General features: G+C 37.5%; 1 protein-coding gene across 1 annotated transcript in view; it reads right to left on the minus strand.

The window, feature by feature from the left end:
* LOC136246925 (uncharacterized) overlaps window positions 1-1,342 on the minus strand; it is a 29,930-nt gene extending 28,588 nt beyond the window's left edge. Inside the window, exon 1 of the mRNA XM_066038526.1 lies at window positions 1,311-1,342. The gene's annotated coding sequence lies outside the window, so the exon portion shown is untranslated. The remainder of the gene's footprint in view (window positions 1-1,310) is intronic.
* Window positions 1,343-13,675: the final 12,333 nt, after the last annotated feature.

Consider the following 13,675-nt stretch of genomic DNA (forward strand, 5'->3'; position numbering starts at 1 on the left):
TTGACAGTTTTTAGTCGTCACATAGTATAGGATCTTTATTGACATTTAAGCATTCAAGGGCAGTGAAACAGGGAGGGCTGGGGGACATGTGTCCCCCTAGTCAATAAGTAAGGGGTGCAGTGTCTCCCAAAAATTTTGGCTTGAAACTTTGCAGCATTTACATGCGTGAAAATTAGAAACGCAAATACACAGGAAGGGGAAGGTACCATACAAATGTTGGTACTAGACACAATTCAGTGACTGTTACATATGCAGATACACAACTTACAGCATAGCGAATCATGTGATGCATCCAGTTGTAACCCACAATCGATTCCTATACTTTGTATGCACAATAAAGGTTCACATGAAGAATTAATTTTAATTTTACTTTGTGAAAAGACCAGTTGGCAGGGGATGTTGTAAATGATTGTTGTAATGGTTTACGGGACTAGAGCAATGTGTTCATGAGTAAACTGGATATGAACAGCAATCATATTGAAGTGTTCTAAGTGAAGAGCAGCAGTGCTATTTTGTGAAAAGATCAGTCATTGTTAATAATGTACCTCATATTGATGGAAGGCTGTGAAAATGTTGTTTAGTAAATGATCACTGAGGTATTGTGATTGATCCCAATGTAAATCACGTGACTACCTGATCACTCAACATAAAAGGGCTACAACAGAGTGGGGAGTAGTGGATGAAGTAAACAGTGATGAACTACTTACAGTATGTAGCTATAGTCAATAGCTAGCATAATCCAAAGTTGTATAATCAAATGGCCAATACTCAGTGGCATCACAGTAAAATTTGTTTATCCGCTTCACACCTAATTTTTCAAATATTTCCAAGGGGGGAGGCATGCTCCTACATCTTCCAAGAAACCTCATGCTTCATATTTCGGAGTGTACTTCACACACTTACAGTGATCCTCTCTCATAATTCTACAGAACCACTAAAACCAAACGTCTCTCCCTTGCAATCCAAAATAGCTTATTGCACCCCCCTCCCCTACCCCCAGCTGAATTAAGACCAGAGATGACATGAAAAAATATTCTTGCATACAATTAATATAATTATAGTGTGCATAAAACATTTTATTACTCCATTAGGAGCCCATGAAAATTGGCTCCAAAATGTATGCACAATCAAACTGTTTCTAGGTTTTACTGTTGCTAGGCATTGGAGATCGAGTACTGGACTTTGGAAGATTATGGACATTCTGTCTCATTGTGATACCTGGTTTTCAATTGTATTGTGTAAGTGCCCCCAATAGTGGATAGCTTTCTACGCACCACTGTAAAGTATACATGCTCATTATTTACACTTACTAGTAATAGTATTGGTAGTAGTAGTAGTAGTTACAGTTCTACATCTTCTTCTACCAATAACCTGGTGGTGATTTAGAGTTAAAACTGCACTGGTATAGATGTATTGAAAGTAATAGACAGTTTAATAATATAATTTATTAGCATTTGTTTGCTTTATCTCAAAGTCAGCTTGCGTGAAAATTATCAGAAACAATGCAAAAGGTTAAGGAATCATCTTATTTTGCAGTGGAAATCCTACATGAAGGGATTTTGGGTCACATGACCATTTTTTGGATATTTACATATGCTAAAATTGTGCTGATAGCGACTGCTGCAAACATTCCAATAAAAAATTAGCACTTGTTTGCTTTAACTTAAAGGTAAATCTGTGTGAAAATCTCCAGAAACAACAAAATGAAACATCTTTCTATTTTGAGTGGAAACCCTACATAATATCCTAAACGTGACCGGATTTTGGAAGCAACTCAAATATTTGTGGTCAAAATAAAGCACTTTAAACTTTAAATTTAGCTTTTTACAGCAATTAGCGTACTTTGAATTACATAAATATTTCCACCGAGGTGGGTTATATTTCCTTTTATTAAAATTAATAGGTAATCTACAATAGCTAGAATACACTGAGGTAGTTATACGTACAATTACCACATGTGTTTACTGTATTAATGAGTTAGGGTTTCGACTTAAAACAGACAGACAGATGCTGTTTCTGGAGGTTTTCACATAGACTGATACAACACTAATTTATTATTTTAGCATGGGAATTTACCTGTTCAGACACCCTTGCCCCATCTAATTTGTCTACTTCCACAAGTGGTGCCAGCCGGCTGGGAAACTCTGCTAAGATCAAGAAGTATTCTTCTTTAACTCCATTCTTTTACTTCTCCTGCTGGTGCAGCAGATAGGTTCCCTGGTAATAGAGCAGTCTGGAAATAATATATAGGGCCACCCAATTTTTTGATTCAGAAGGTTGCTATTGAAGTTCAATGTGTTAATGCTGCATCAGTAATTGATTGATTGATCGATTGATTGATTATAACTTTACAATACTGCATTCAAGTATAGAATAAGGGATGTACAATTAATAAAATCTTTAGGGTGCAGTACTGATGGTTTGCTAGCTCAAGGCTACCGGCCATTAAAAATCAAATATTTACCTACCGTATTGCATTACTTATAAACATTACATTACTTATACTTAAAAGAGTTACATTAAAGGAGGGATGGGTGTGTTGGAGCATCTACTACATGGGCATAAAAAATGAAATGTACAAGGGTTGTCATGTCTGAAGTTTGATAAAAATGTGACCATAGAAACTTACATATCCTTGTCTTGTTCGTTTTAATAGATAAAGATAAGTCAATAGGGGGTAGGGCATTCCACAATCGAGGGATTCTATTGAAGAAAAAATGTCTACCTGCATTATTATTGTTTCTAACATGGATCATTTTATCACTTGAGGAGGACCTGGTATTTCCATCAGCAATAGTTATGTAATGGTAGCAATTCCATTGTCACAGGATTGGGCAGAGTGCTTCTCTGCCCACAATTTGAGCAAGGTAAAGACATTCTTTTTCCTTTATTTCATTGTGATTAATTCGTTTTTTGTTTTATATGAAACAGTAATTTTGTATCCAAAAAGTGGTCTAGTGATCAAAGATCCCATAATGACTACATTGATCCTGTAAAATAAGAAGATGCCTTCTTTCACTGTTTCTGGCAAATTTCACACAAAATGACCTTTAAGATAAAGCAAATAAATGCTGATATCATGCATTGTAGTTTTAACATTAAGTGTAATCCAAAAAGTGGCCACCTGACCAATAAACCCATAACAGTTATATTGGACATACTCGTACGTGATATAGCACTACAAGATGTAGAAGTCTTTAATTTAGGTAAGAAACACAATAATTGTACCTCTAAAATTCAATGATTTTTGAGCATATAGGCTGGCCAATGTAGCTATGATAAGGGGTCAGTCATGCTCTAAAATTTCATACAAACCTTTTGAGACTAATTTCAAAATTTGAAAATTAAGGCTCAAATTTTAAAATTTTTACAGAACTCTTCAAAAATTTCAAATTTTGTATACGATTTAAGTCATGATTGGCCCTTTGAGCTATGATGGGATTTTTGGTGACGTGACCACTTTTTGGGTGTTTACGTGTGTTAAAATTAAACTGATATTGAATGCTACAAGCAATCCAATACTGAATCAGAACTTGTTAACATTATCTGAAAGGTCAGTCTGTGTGAAAATCTCCAGAAAAAAAGGTTTCCAAAATCTGGTCACAAATAATATTTTAACTGTGTGATGTGCTTTCTGTAATAAAGCTGACAACAATAATTATTTACAAAATATATTAATACAGTACGATAACAATTTCAGCAGCACATGCATTTTAGGTTATTGCTGGCAATTTTCCTCTGCATATTAAATAGCATATTAAATTGTATTCATTTTATGGTACAGTTTAGCTATGCATCAAGCTATTAAGACATGACTACAACTCGAAATACTTCTGAACTGAGATATATTATCTAATGCCATTCAAATAGGATGATTTTAAAGATTTTTAATTAAAGTGCGCAATTCACATACCAAAAATACAGCCAAGCATGAACACACTAAAAAGAAATGAAATGAAATGCAGAAAAACATTATTACTGCATTTCTTTACTAACTCATTTACTTTACTATTTAACTCATTAACTTTACTATTTTCATTAACTTTACTATTTCTTTACTAACTTATGTCTTTACTGCATTTCTTTTCTTCATTCTTTACTAACTCATTTCTTTACTAACTCATTTCTTTAAACACATTATTACTGCATTTCTTTACTAACTCTGTCTGGTAAACAAATGAAATGCAAGTCATACATTGTATGATGTTATCTCTAACAACAAATTCTTTACAAACCGTGAACTTTCAGAGAAGCTGTCGGGAACTCTATACAGCTCTGTATGCTGAGACACAGTTTAAAATGCAATTCTTTCATGAGTGAAGTCAAAATATCTGGATTATTATCTTGGAACTTTCCTAGGGTAGACCATAATGTATTATAGCACAACATCCAAGTAAATCTGTGGAGTGGCAGCCAGTGAACATAAACTTTACCGACTAATAGTTTGGTCACTTTTGTGTGGTGATTTGTTTCTAGCTGATCTCTCTACAGGATGACTTGTTTCTAGCTGAACTCTCTAAAGGGTGATTTATTTGCAGCTGAACTCTCTACATGATGGTTTCTGTGTAGCTGAACTCTCTACAAGGTAACTTCTTCTAGCTGATCTCTGTACAGGGTGACTTGTTTCTAATTGAACTCTATACAGGGTGATCTGCTCGTAGCTGAACTTTCTACAGGGTGATTTGTTTGCAGCTGAACTCTCTACATGATGGTTTCTTTGTAGCTGGATTCTCTACAAGGTAACTTCTTCTAGATGATCTCTGTATACAGGATGACTTGTTTGTAGCTGAACTATCTGCAGGGTGATTCTTTGTAGCTGAACTCTCTACAAGGTGATCCTTCTAGCTGATCTCTCTACAGGATGACTTGTTTCTAGCTGAACTCTCTAAAGGGTGATTTATTTGCAGTTGAACTCTCTACATAGTGCTTTCTTTGTGCCTGAACTCTCTACAAGGAAACTTCTTCTAGCTGATCTCTGTACAGAGTGACTTGTTTCTAACTGAACTCTCTACAGGGTTATCTGTTCGTAGCTGAACTCTCTACAGGGTGATATGTTTGTAGCTGAACTCTCTACATGATGGTTTTTTTGTAGCTGGACACTCAACAAGGTAACTTCTTCTAGCTGATCTGTCTACAGGGTGATTTGTTTGTACTTGAACTCTCTACAGAATGATTTGTTTGCAGCTGAACTCTTTACATGGTGGTTTCTTTGTAGATGAACTCTCTACAAGGTGACTTCTTCCAGCTGAACTCTCTACAAGGTAAATTCTTTTTTCTAGCTGATCTCTCTACAGGGTGAATTGTTTGCAGCTGAACTCTCTACAAGGTGACTTCTTCTAGCTGATCTCTCTACAAGGTGACTTGTTTCTAGCTGAACGCTCTAAAGGGTGATTTATTTGCAGCCGAACTCTCTACAAGGTAACTTCTTCTAGCTGAACTCTGTACAGGATGACTTGTTTCTAACTGAACTCTCTACAGGGTGATCTGGTTGTAGCTGATCTCTCTACAGTGTGAATTGTTTGTATCTGAACTTTCTACAAGGTGATCCTTCTAGCTGATCTCTCTACAGGATGACTTGTTTCTAGCTGAACTCTCTAAAGGGTGATTTATTTTTGTAGCTGAACTCTCTACATGATGGTTTCTTTGTAGCTGAACTCTCTACAAGGTAACTTCTTCTAGCTGATCTCTGTACAGGGTGACTTGTTTCTAACTGAACTCTCTACAGGGTTATCTGTCCGTAGCTGAACAGTCTACAGGGTGATTTGTTTGCAGCTGAACTCTCTACATGATGGTTTCTTTGTAGCTGGACTCTCTACAAGGTAGCTTCTTCTAGCTGATCTCTCTACAGGGAGATTTGTTTGCAGCTGAACTTTCTTCATGATGGTTTCTTTGTAGCTGAACTCTCTACAAGGTAACTTCTTCTAGCTGATCTCTCTACAGGGTGATTTGTTTGTACCTGAACTCTCTACAGAATGATTAGTTTGCAGCTGAACTCTCTACATGGTGGTATCTTTGTAGCTGAACTCTCTATACAAGGTGACTTCTTCTAGCTGAACTCTCTACAGGGTGATCTTTTTGTAGCTGAACTCTCTACAGGGTGATTTGCCTGCAGCTGAACTCTTTACATTTGTAGCTGAACTCTCTACAAGGTAAATTCTTTTTTCTAGCTGATCGCTCTACAGGGTGAATTGTTTGCAGATGAACTCTCTACAGGGTAGTTCTTTGTAGCTGAACTCTCTACAAGGTGACTTCTTCTAGCTGATCTCTCTACAGGGTGACTTGTTTCTAGCTGAATTGTCTATAATATTAACTGTTTGTAGTTGAACTTCCTACAGAATAACTTGCAATGTAATATAATTCTTTAATGGAGTAAGTTATAAACGTAGCCGAATTCTCTATTAGGGTGACTGTTCTATTAGAGTATCTCCATCTCGCATTTGCTACACGTAGTTTGGTTTCGAATCATAACTCAGTGATTTGTAACCAGATTCATCTGTACTACTGCAAGAACTTTCTATGATGATTATTCCAGCTACACACCGATTTTCAGCTCATTGCTCTTAGCGGTTTGCCTGGTAGGAGTGAAAACTAACAGTTTTTTATTCGTAAAAATCGATTTCGTAATTGTGACACTGGTTGGGTTTTGTGTCATATCTCCATGGCCTTTATCTCGATTCTTTTCAAACCACAAAAGGGCACTCCTACGACGGTTATTCCATCTACATAGAATTTTCTGCTCGTTCCTTCAAGGGGTTTACCCTGTGGGCGTGACAGACCTTCGACCTTATTTTACGCGATTAATTGATCATAACTCCGTGAATGTTTATCGGATTCCTACCAAAGTTGGTACTGAGATCCGCCTTAATGAGCCCTTCTAGTGTGCCACATTTCAGCCCGATTGGAGCACGCATTCGTGTTTTATGGCGGATTTTGCGAAGTGTGCGAAATGAAGAAGAAGAAACGAAGAAATTATAACGAAATTTTGTTCGCTCGTATCTCGGAAATGGCTGGAGCGATTTTCTTCAAATTTAGTATGTAGACTCCCCTAACTGGCCGGCACTTCTCTAGCAAATTTGGTTCCAATCAGATTAGGGATCACAGAGCTACATAGGTGTGAAAATTGCGTTTTCTTTCTTCCTGTTAATATACTCACGGTGTGGCGCGCCGGCTTCTTGGGCCGCACGACACACTATCGTGTGTCTTGATTTAATGGTAGACCAAGATAATTTTGAAATGCACATGCATATAATCTGTCTGTGGCAATTTAATTTCAGTCTTACATTTATGACTAGCTTTAATTAGCCTTTTGACCACAACTAGTTTGCTCCTTTTTGTTCCTTCATTCCTTTATGTATTTTGACCATGTGTCTGAGGTATTATAACAGCATGTTTCAGGCCTCAATTGTTTATTTTCTGAAACTAGCTAGTTAAATAATTATTTTTGAATACACGTTAGTTAGTTATATTATAGTAGTTGGTGGACTGACTATAGTATTATCGGTATTGTAGCAAGAGTAAAATTTAAAAAGAAAGCTGATCAGTTTTAATGCAACCTACCTTGGATTGCAAGGACTGCATCTGATGTATATAATAAAAGTTATTAAAACTGTCTAGAGTTAATTTTAAACACTAAAAGTTAAAAGAAACTTAGCCTTTTACAGTAAATTCCTTTATCATATAGCTAGTGTGAAAATATATAATCTGTAAGTCCGACTAAGTGCACTTGTCCATACACTGTGACACTACACTGCATACACTATGAACATACTCACACTGCTAAGAAAAGGTTGTAGTAAAATTAAAGTCACAGCCATTGTCTAAATGTGCATAAAAATATAACCTCAATTATACAGTACAATACTCAAGACCATACACCCTAGATCATTGCTAACATGTTGGAAAGAGTTTATCACAGTCACTTCATAGGCGCCTAACCTTGTGCATGTTTCATTGTGGGTATTGTCTTGAAGCAGATCTGTTGTAATTTTTGACTAGTGTACATGTTATCTCCCCAATCCTTACAAAAGAATGTGATGGGCTCTTCATACAATCTGATACGTATTAAGTGACAGCAGTCTTGACGATTCATGGCCACTGAAGGCTCTGAGCAATTACAGTTATTTATTATCTAATCCAAAACAGCCAAGCTGTAAAAAAAGAGTGCGGCCCTGAGAAAGGCTATGGTGAAAAAAGATGTGAAATCCAAGGTGGCGGCCAAGAAATGGCTGTGATGGTAGGTTAATGGTAAAAATTTTAATAACAACAATTCAGGTAAATTTTGTGCCAAGACCAAGCGGCACCAAATTCACTGAATTGTTGTTATTAAAATTTTTACCATTAACCTACCATCACAGCCATTTCTTGGCCGCCACCTTGGATTTCACATCTTTTTTCACCATAGCCTTTCTCAGGGCCGCACTCTTTTTTTACAGCTTGGCTGTTTTGGATTAGATTTCACTTCTTTTTGTATTTGTATACCCCAAAGCCGGCCTATGGCCAGCTTTAGGGCTTTTTAACCTGTCATTTTTTTCTTTACTACAGGAAGAAGAAAAGATGAAGCAGGGTGATTTCTTTGTAGCTGACCTCTCTGCAAGGTGATCCTTCTAGCTGATCTATTTACCGGATGACTTGTTTGCAGCTGAACTCTCTACAGGGTGATTTGTTTGTAGCTGAACTCTCTACCAGGTAACTTCTTCTAGCTGATCTTTCTACAGGGTGATTTTTTTTGTAGCTGAATTCTCTACAGGGCAATTTGTTTGCAGCTAAACTGCTGAACTCTCTACAATGTAACTTCTTCTAGCTGAACTCTCTACGGGTGGCTTGTTTCTAGTTGATCTCTCTGCAGAGTGACTTGTTTCAAGCTGAACTCTCTACAGGGTGATTTGTTTGTAGCTGAACTCTCTACAAGGTAACTTCTTCTAGTTGATATTTCTACAGGGTAATTTGTTTGTAGCTGAATTCTCTACAGGGAGATTTGTTTGCAGCTGAACTCTCTACATGGTAGTTTCTTTGTAGCTGAACTCTCTACACTGTAACTTCTTCTAGCTGAACTCTCTACAGGTGGCTTGTTTCTAGCTGATCTCTCTACAGGGTGACTTGTTTCTAGCTGAACTCTCTACAGGGTGATTTGTTTGTAGCTGAACTCTCTACAAGGTAACTTCTAGCTGATCTTTCTACAGGGTAATTTGTTTGTAGCTGAATTCTCTACAGGGTGATTTGTTTGCAGCTGAACTCTCTACATGGTAGTTTCTTTGTAGCTGAACTCTCTACAATGTAACTTCTTCTAGCTGAACTCTCTACAGGTGGCTTGTTTCTAGCTGATCTCTCTACAGGGTGACTTGTTTGTAGCTGAACCCTCTACAAGGTAATTTCTTCTAGCTGATCTTTCTACAGGTTGATTTGTTTGTAGCTGAATTCTCTACAGGGCGATTTGTTTGCAGCTAAACTGCTGAACTCTCTACAATGTAACTTCTTCTAGCTGAACTCTCTACGGGTGGCTTGTTTCTAGCTGATCTCTCTACAGGGTGACTTGTTTCTAGCTGAACTCTCTACAGGGTAATTTGTTTCTCGCTGAACTCTCTACAAGGTAACTTCTTCTAGCTGATCTTTCTACAGGGTGATTTGTTTGTAGCTGAATTCTCTACAGGGCAATTTGTTTGCAGCTGAACTCTCTAAATGGTAGTTTCTTTGTAGCTGAACTCTCTACAATGTAACTTCTTCTAGCTGAACTCTCTACAGGGTGACTTGTTTCTAGCTGAACTCTCTACAGGGTGATTTGTTTGTAGCTGAACTCTCTACAAGGTAACTTCTTCTAGCTGATCTTTCTACAGGGTGATTTGTTTGTAGCTGAATTCTCTACAGGGCAATTTGTTTGCAGCTGAACTCTCTACATGGTAGTTTCTTTGTAGCTGAACTCTCTACAATGTGACTTCTTCTAGCTGAACTCTCTACAGGGTGACTTGTTTCTAGCTGATCTCTCTACAGTGTAACTTGTTTCTAGCTGAACTCTCTACAGGGTGATTTGTTTGTAGCTGAACTCTCTACAAGGTAACTTCTTCTAGCTGATCTTTCTACAGGGTGATTTGTTTGTAGCTGAATTCTTTACAGGGCAATTTGTTTGCAGCTGAACTCTCTACATGGTAGTTTCTTTGTAGCTGAACTCTCTACAATGTAACTTCTTCTAGCTGAACTCTCTACAGGGTGACTTGTTTGTAGTTGAACCCTCTACAGGGTGATTTGTTTGTAGCTGAACTCTCTACAAGGTAACTTCTTCTAGCTGATCTTTCTACAGGGTGATGTGTTTGTCTCTACAGGGAAATGTGTTTGCAGCTGAACTCTCTACATGGTAGTTTCTTTGTAGCTGAACTCTCTATAATGTAACTTCTTCTAGCTGAACTCTCTACAGGGTGACTTGTTTGTAGTTGAACTCTCTACAGGGTGATTTGTTTGTAGCTGAACTCTCTACAAGGTAACTTCTTCTAGCTGATCTTTCTACAGGGTGATGTGTCTGTCTCTACAGGGAAATGTGTTTGCAGTTGAACTCTCTACATGGTAGTTTCTTTGTAGCTGAACTCTCTACAATGTAACTTCTTCTAGCTGAACTCTCTACAGGGTGACTTGTTTGTAGCTGAATCCTCTACAGGGTGATGTGCTTGTAGCTGAATCCTCTACAGGGTGATTTGTTTGTAGCTGAACTCTCTACAAGGTAACTTCTTCTAGCTGATCTTTCTACAGGGTGATTTGTTTGTAGCTGAATTCTCTACAGGACGATTTGTTTGCTGTTGAACTCTCTACATGGTAGTTTCTTTGTAGCTGAACTCTCTACAATGTAACTTCTTCTAGCTGAACTCTCTACAGGTGACTTGTTTCTAACTGATCTCTCTACAGGGTGACTTGTTTCTAGCTGAACTCTCTACAGGGTGATTTGTTTGTAGCTGAACTCTCTACAAGGTAACTTCTTCTAGCTGATCTTTCTACAGGGTGATTTGTTTGTAGCTGAATTCTCTACAGGGCGATTTGTTTGCAGCTGAACTCTCTACATGGTAGTTTCTTTGTAGCTGAACTCTCTACAATGTAACTTCTTCTAGCTGAACTCTCTACAGGATGACTTGTTTCTAGCTGATCTCTGTACAGGGTGATTTGTTCCTAGCTGAACTCTCTACAGGTGATTTGTTTGCAGCTGAACTCTCTTACATGGTGGTTTCTTTGTAACTGAACTCTCTACAATGTAACTTCTTCTAGCTGAACTCTCTACAGTATGACTTGTTTCTAGCTGATCTCTCTACAGGGTGATCAGTTCGTAGTTGAACTCTGTACAGAGTGGTTTGTTTGCAGCTGAACTCTCTTACATGGTGGTTTCTTTGTAGCTGAACTCTCTACAAAGTGACTTCTTCTAGCTGATCTATCTACAGGATGACTTGTTTCTAACTGAACTCTTTACAGTGTGATCTGTTCATAGCGGAACTTTCTACTGGGTGATTTGTTTGCAGCTAAACTCTTTGCATGATTGTTTCTTTGTAACTGAACTCTCTACAAGGTAACTTCTTCTAGCTGATCTCTCTACAGGATGACTTGTTTCTAACTGAACTCTCTACAATGTGATCTGTTCATAGCGGAACTTTCTACTGGGTGATTTGTTTGCAGCTAAACTCTTTGTATGATTGTTTCTTTGTAACTGAACTCTCTACAAGGTAACTTCTTCTAGCTGATCTCTCTACAGGATGACTTGTTTCTAACTGAACTCTCTATAGTGTGATCTGTTCATAGTGGAACTTTCTACTGGGTGATTTGTTTGCAGCTAAACTCTTTGCATGATTGTTTCTTTGTAACTGAACTCTCTACAAGGTAACTTCTTCTAGCTGATCTCTCTACAGGGCAATTTGTTTGTAGCTGAATTCTCTACAGGGTGATTTATTTGAGCTGAACTCTCTACATGATGGCTTCTTTGTAGCTGAACTCTCTATTAGGTACCTTCTTCTAGCTGATCTGACTACAGGGTGACTTGTTTGTAGCTGAATTCCCTACAGAATAACTTGCAATGTATACATGCAGCTGAATGCTTTATTAGGGTGACTGTTCTATTAGAGTATCTCGATCTCGCATTTGCTGCACGTAGTTGCCTTTCGAATCATAACTCAGTGATTTGTATTCCAATTCTTCTGTACTACTGCAAGAACTTTCTATGATGATTATTCCAGCTACATACTGATTTTCAGCTTGTTGCTCTAAGCGGTTTGCCTGGTAAACACGAAAACTAATAGTTTTTTTATTCATAAAAATCGATCGCGTAATTTTGACACAGGTTGGGTTTTGTGTCATATCTCCATGGTCTTTATCTCGATTCCTTTCAAACCACAAAAAGGCACTCCTACGATGGTTGCTCCATCTACATATCAATTTTCAACTGATTCCTCCAAGTGGTTTACCCTGTAGGCGTGACAGACCTTCGACCTTATTTTACGCAAATAATCGGTCATAACTCCGTGAATGTTCATCGGATTCCTACCAAAGTTGGTACGGAGATCCGCCTTAATGAGCCCTTTAAGTGTGCCAAATTTCAGCCCAATCCAAGCACGAATTCGTGTTTTATGGCGAATTTTGCGAAGTGTGCGAAATGAAGAAGATGAAGAAGAAAAAAACGAAGAAATTAAAACGAAATTTTGTTCGCTCGTATCTCGGAAATGGCTGGAGCGATTTTCTTCAAATTTGGTATGTAGACTCCCTTAACTGGGCGGCATGTCTCCAGTAAATTTGGTTCCAATCGGATAAGGGATCACAGAGCTACATAGGTGTGAAAATTGCGTTTTCTTTGTTCCTGTTAATATACTCACGGTGTGGCGCGCCGGCTTCTTGGGCCGCACGACACACTATCGTGTGTCTTGATGTATCTGATAATCATTATGAGGTCTGTGTATTATTAGTAGTGGAAACAAACATGCCTCCCTCTTACTTTTTAAAGCAACTATAGCTATTATAAGCAAACCATTCTTATAGAACAGTCATACATATTTCACATCTATTTGTGATTTACTTGTAATACTACAGTTAAATTCCATCTCAGAGATTGTAAAATCTCAAAATAATTTCCTTGCAGGAGTCTGTCTTCCAGAATGGTATGTCAGATTGCATAATATTTTTATACTTATATGCTTTAGCATGCACCAATTTTTCAGTGACAGCCATTTATTTTCTGGTTCCACTTCCCCTAAGTTTTCTGAAGTCTTGAGTGACTGGATTGTTTTCAAATATGCTGACTTACACTGAAGGCTGACAAAAAAATTTATAGTATAATTAAAATTTTTAATAATTTCTGATGAACACATCCACACTTAGAAATCTAACGCAAATTGGGCAATTTGGGCTAAGTCCTACAATTATGTGTCTGGTCTTTCAAAAATTTCAAGTTTGACGTATCACAATTCTTCATGTTTTTACCCCATGACTTTCTAAATTGCACCTAAAGCACTACTAGTATATTATTAAGCATACTATTTGACCAAATTTCAAGGTCATTCCAACAGGTAAAATTATGAGTTGTCAGACACATGTAATTGGAGAGGCTACAAGATCTATTTTCACAGATCAATCACATAATTATATTGAACAAAGTGTATTTTATAGTGTCTGGGTATTTCTAAATAAGTACACAACTATATTCGTTAAAAAACCACACATA

The sequence above is a fragment of the Dysidea avara genome, chromosome 2, assembly GCF_963678975.1.
Source record: "Dysidea avara chromosome 2, odDysAvar1.4, whole genome shotgun sequence".
NCBI lineage: Eukaryota > Metazoa > Porifera > Demospongiae > Dictyoceratida > Dysideidae > Dysidea > Dysidea avara.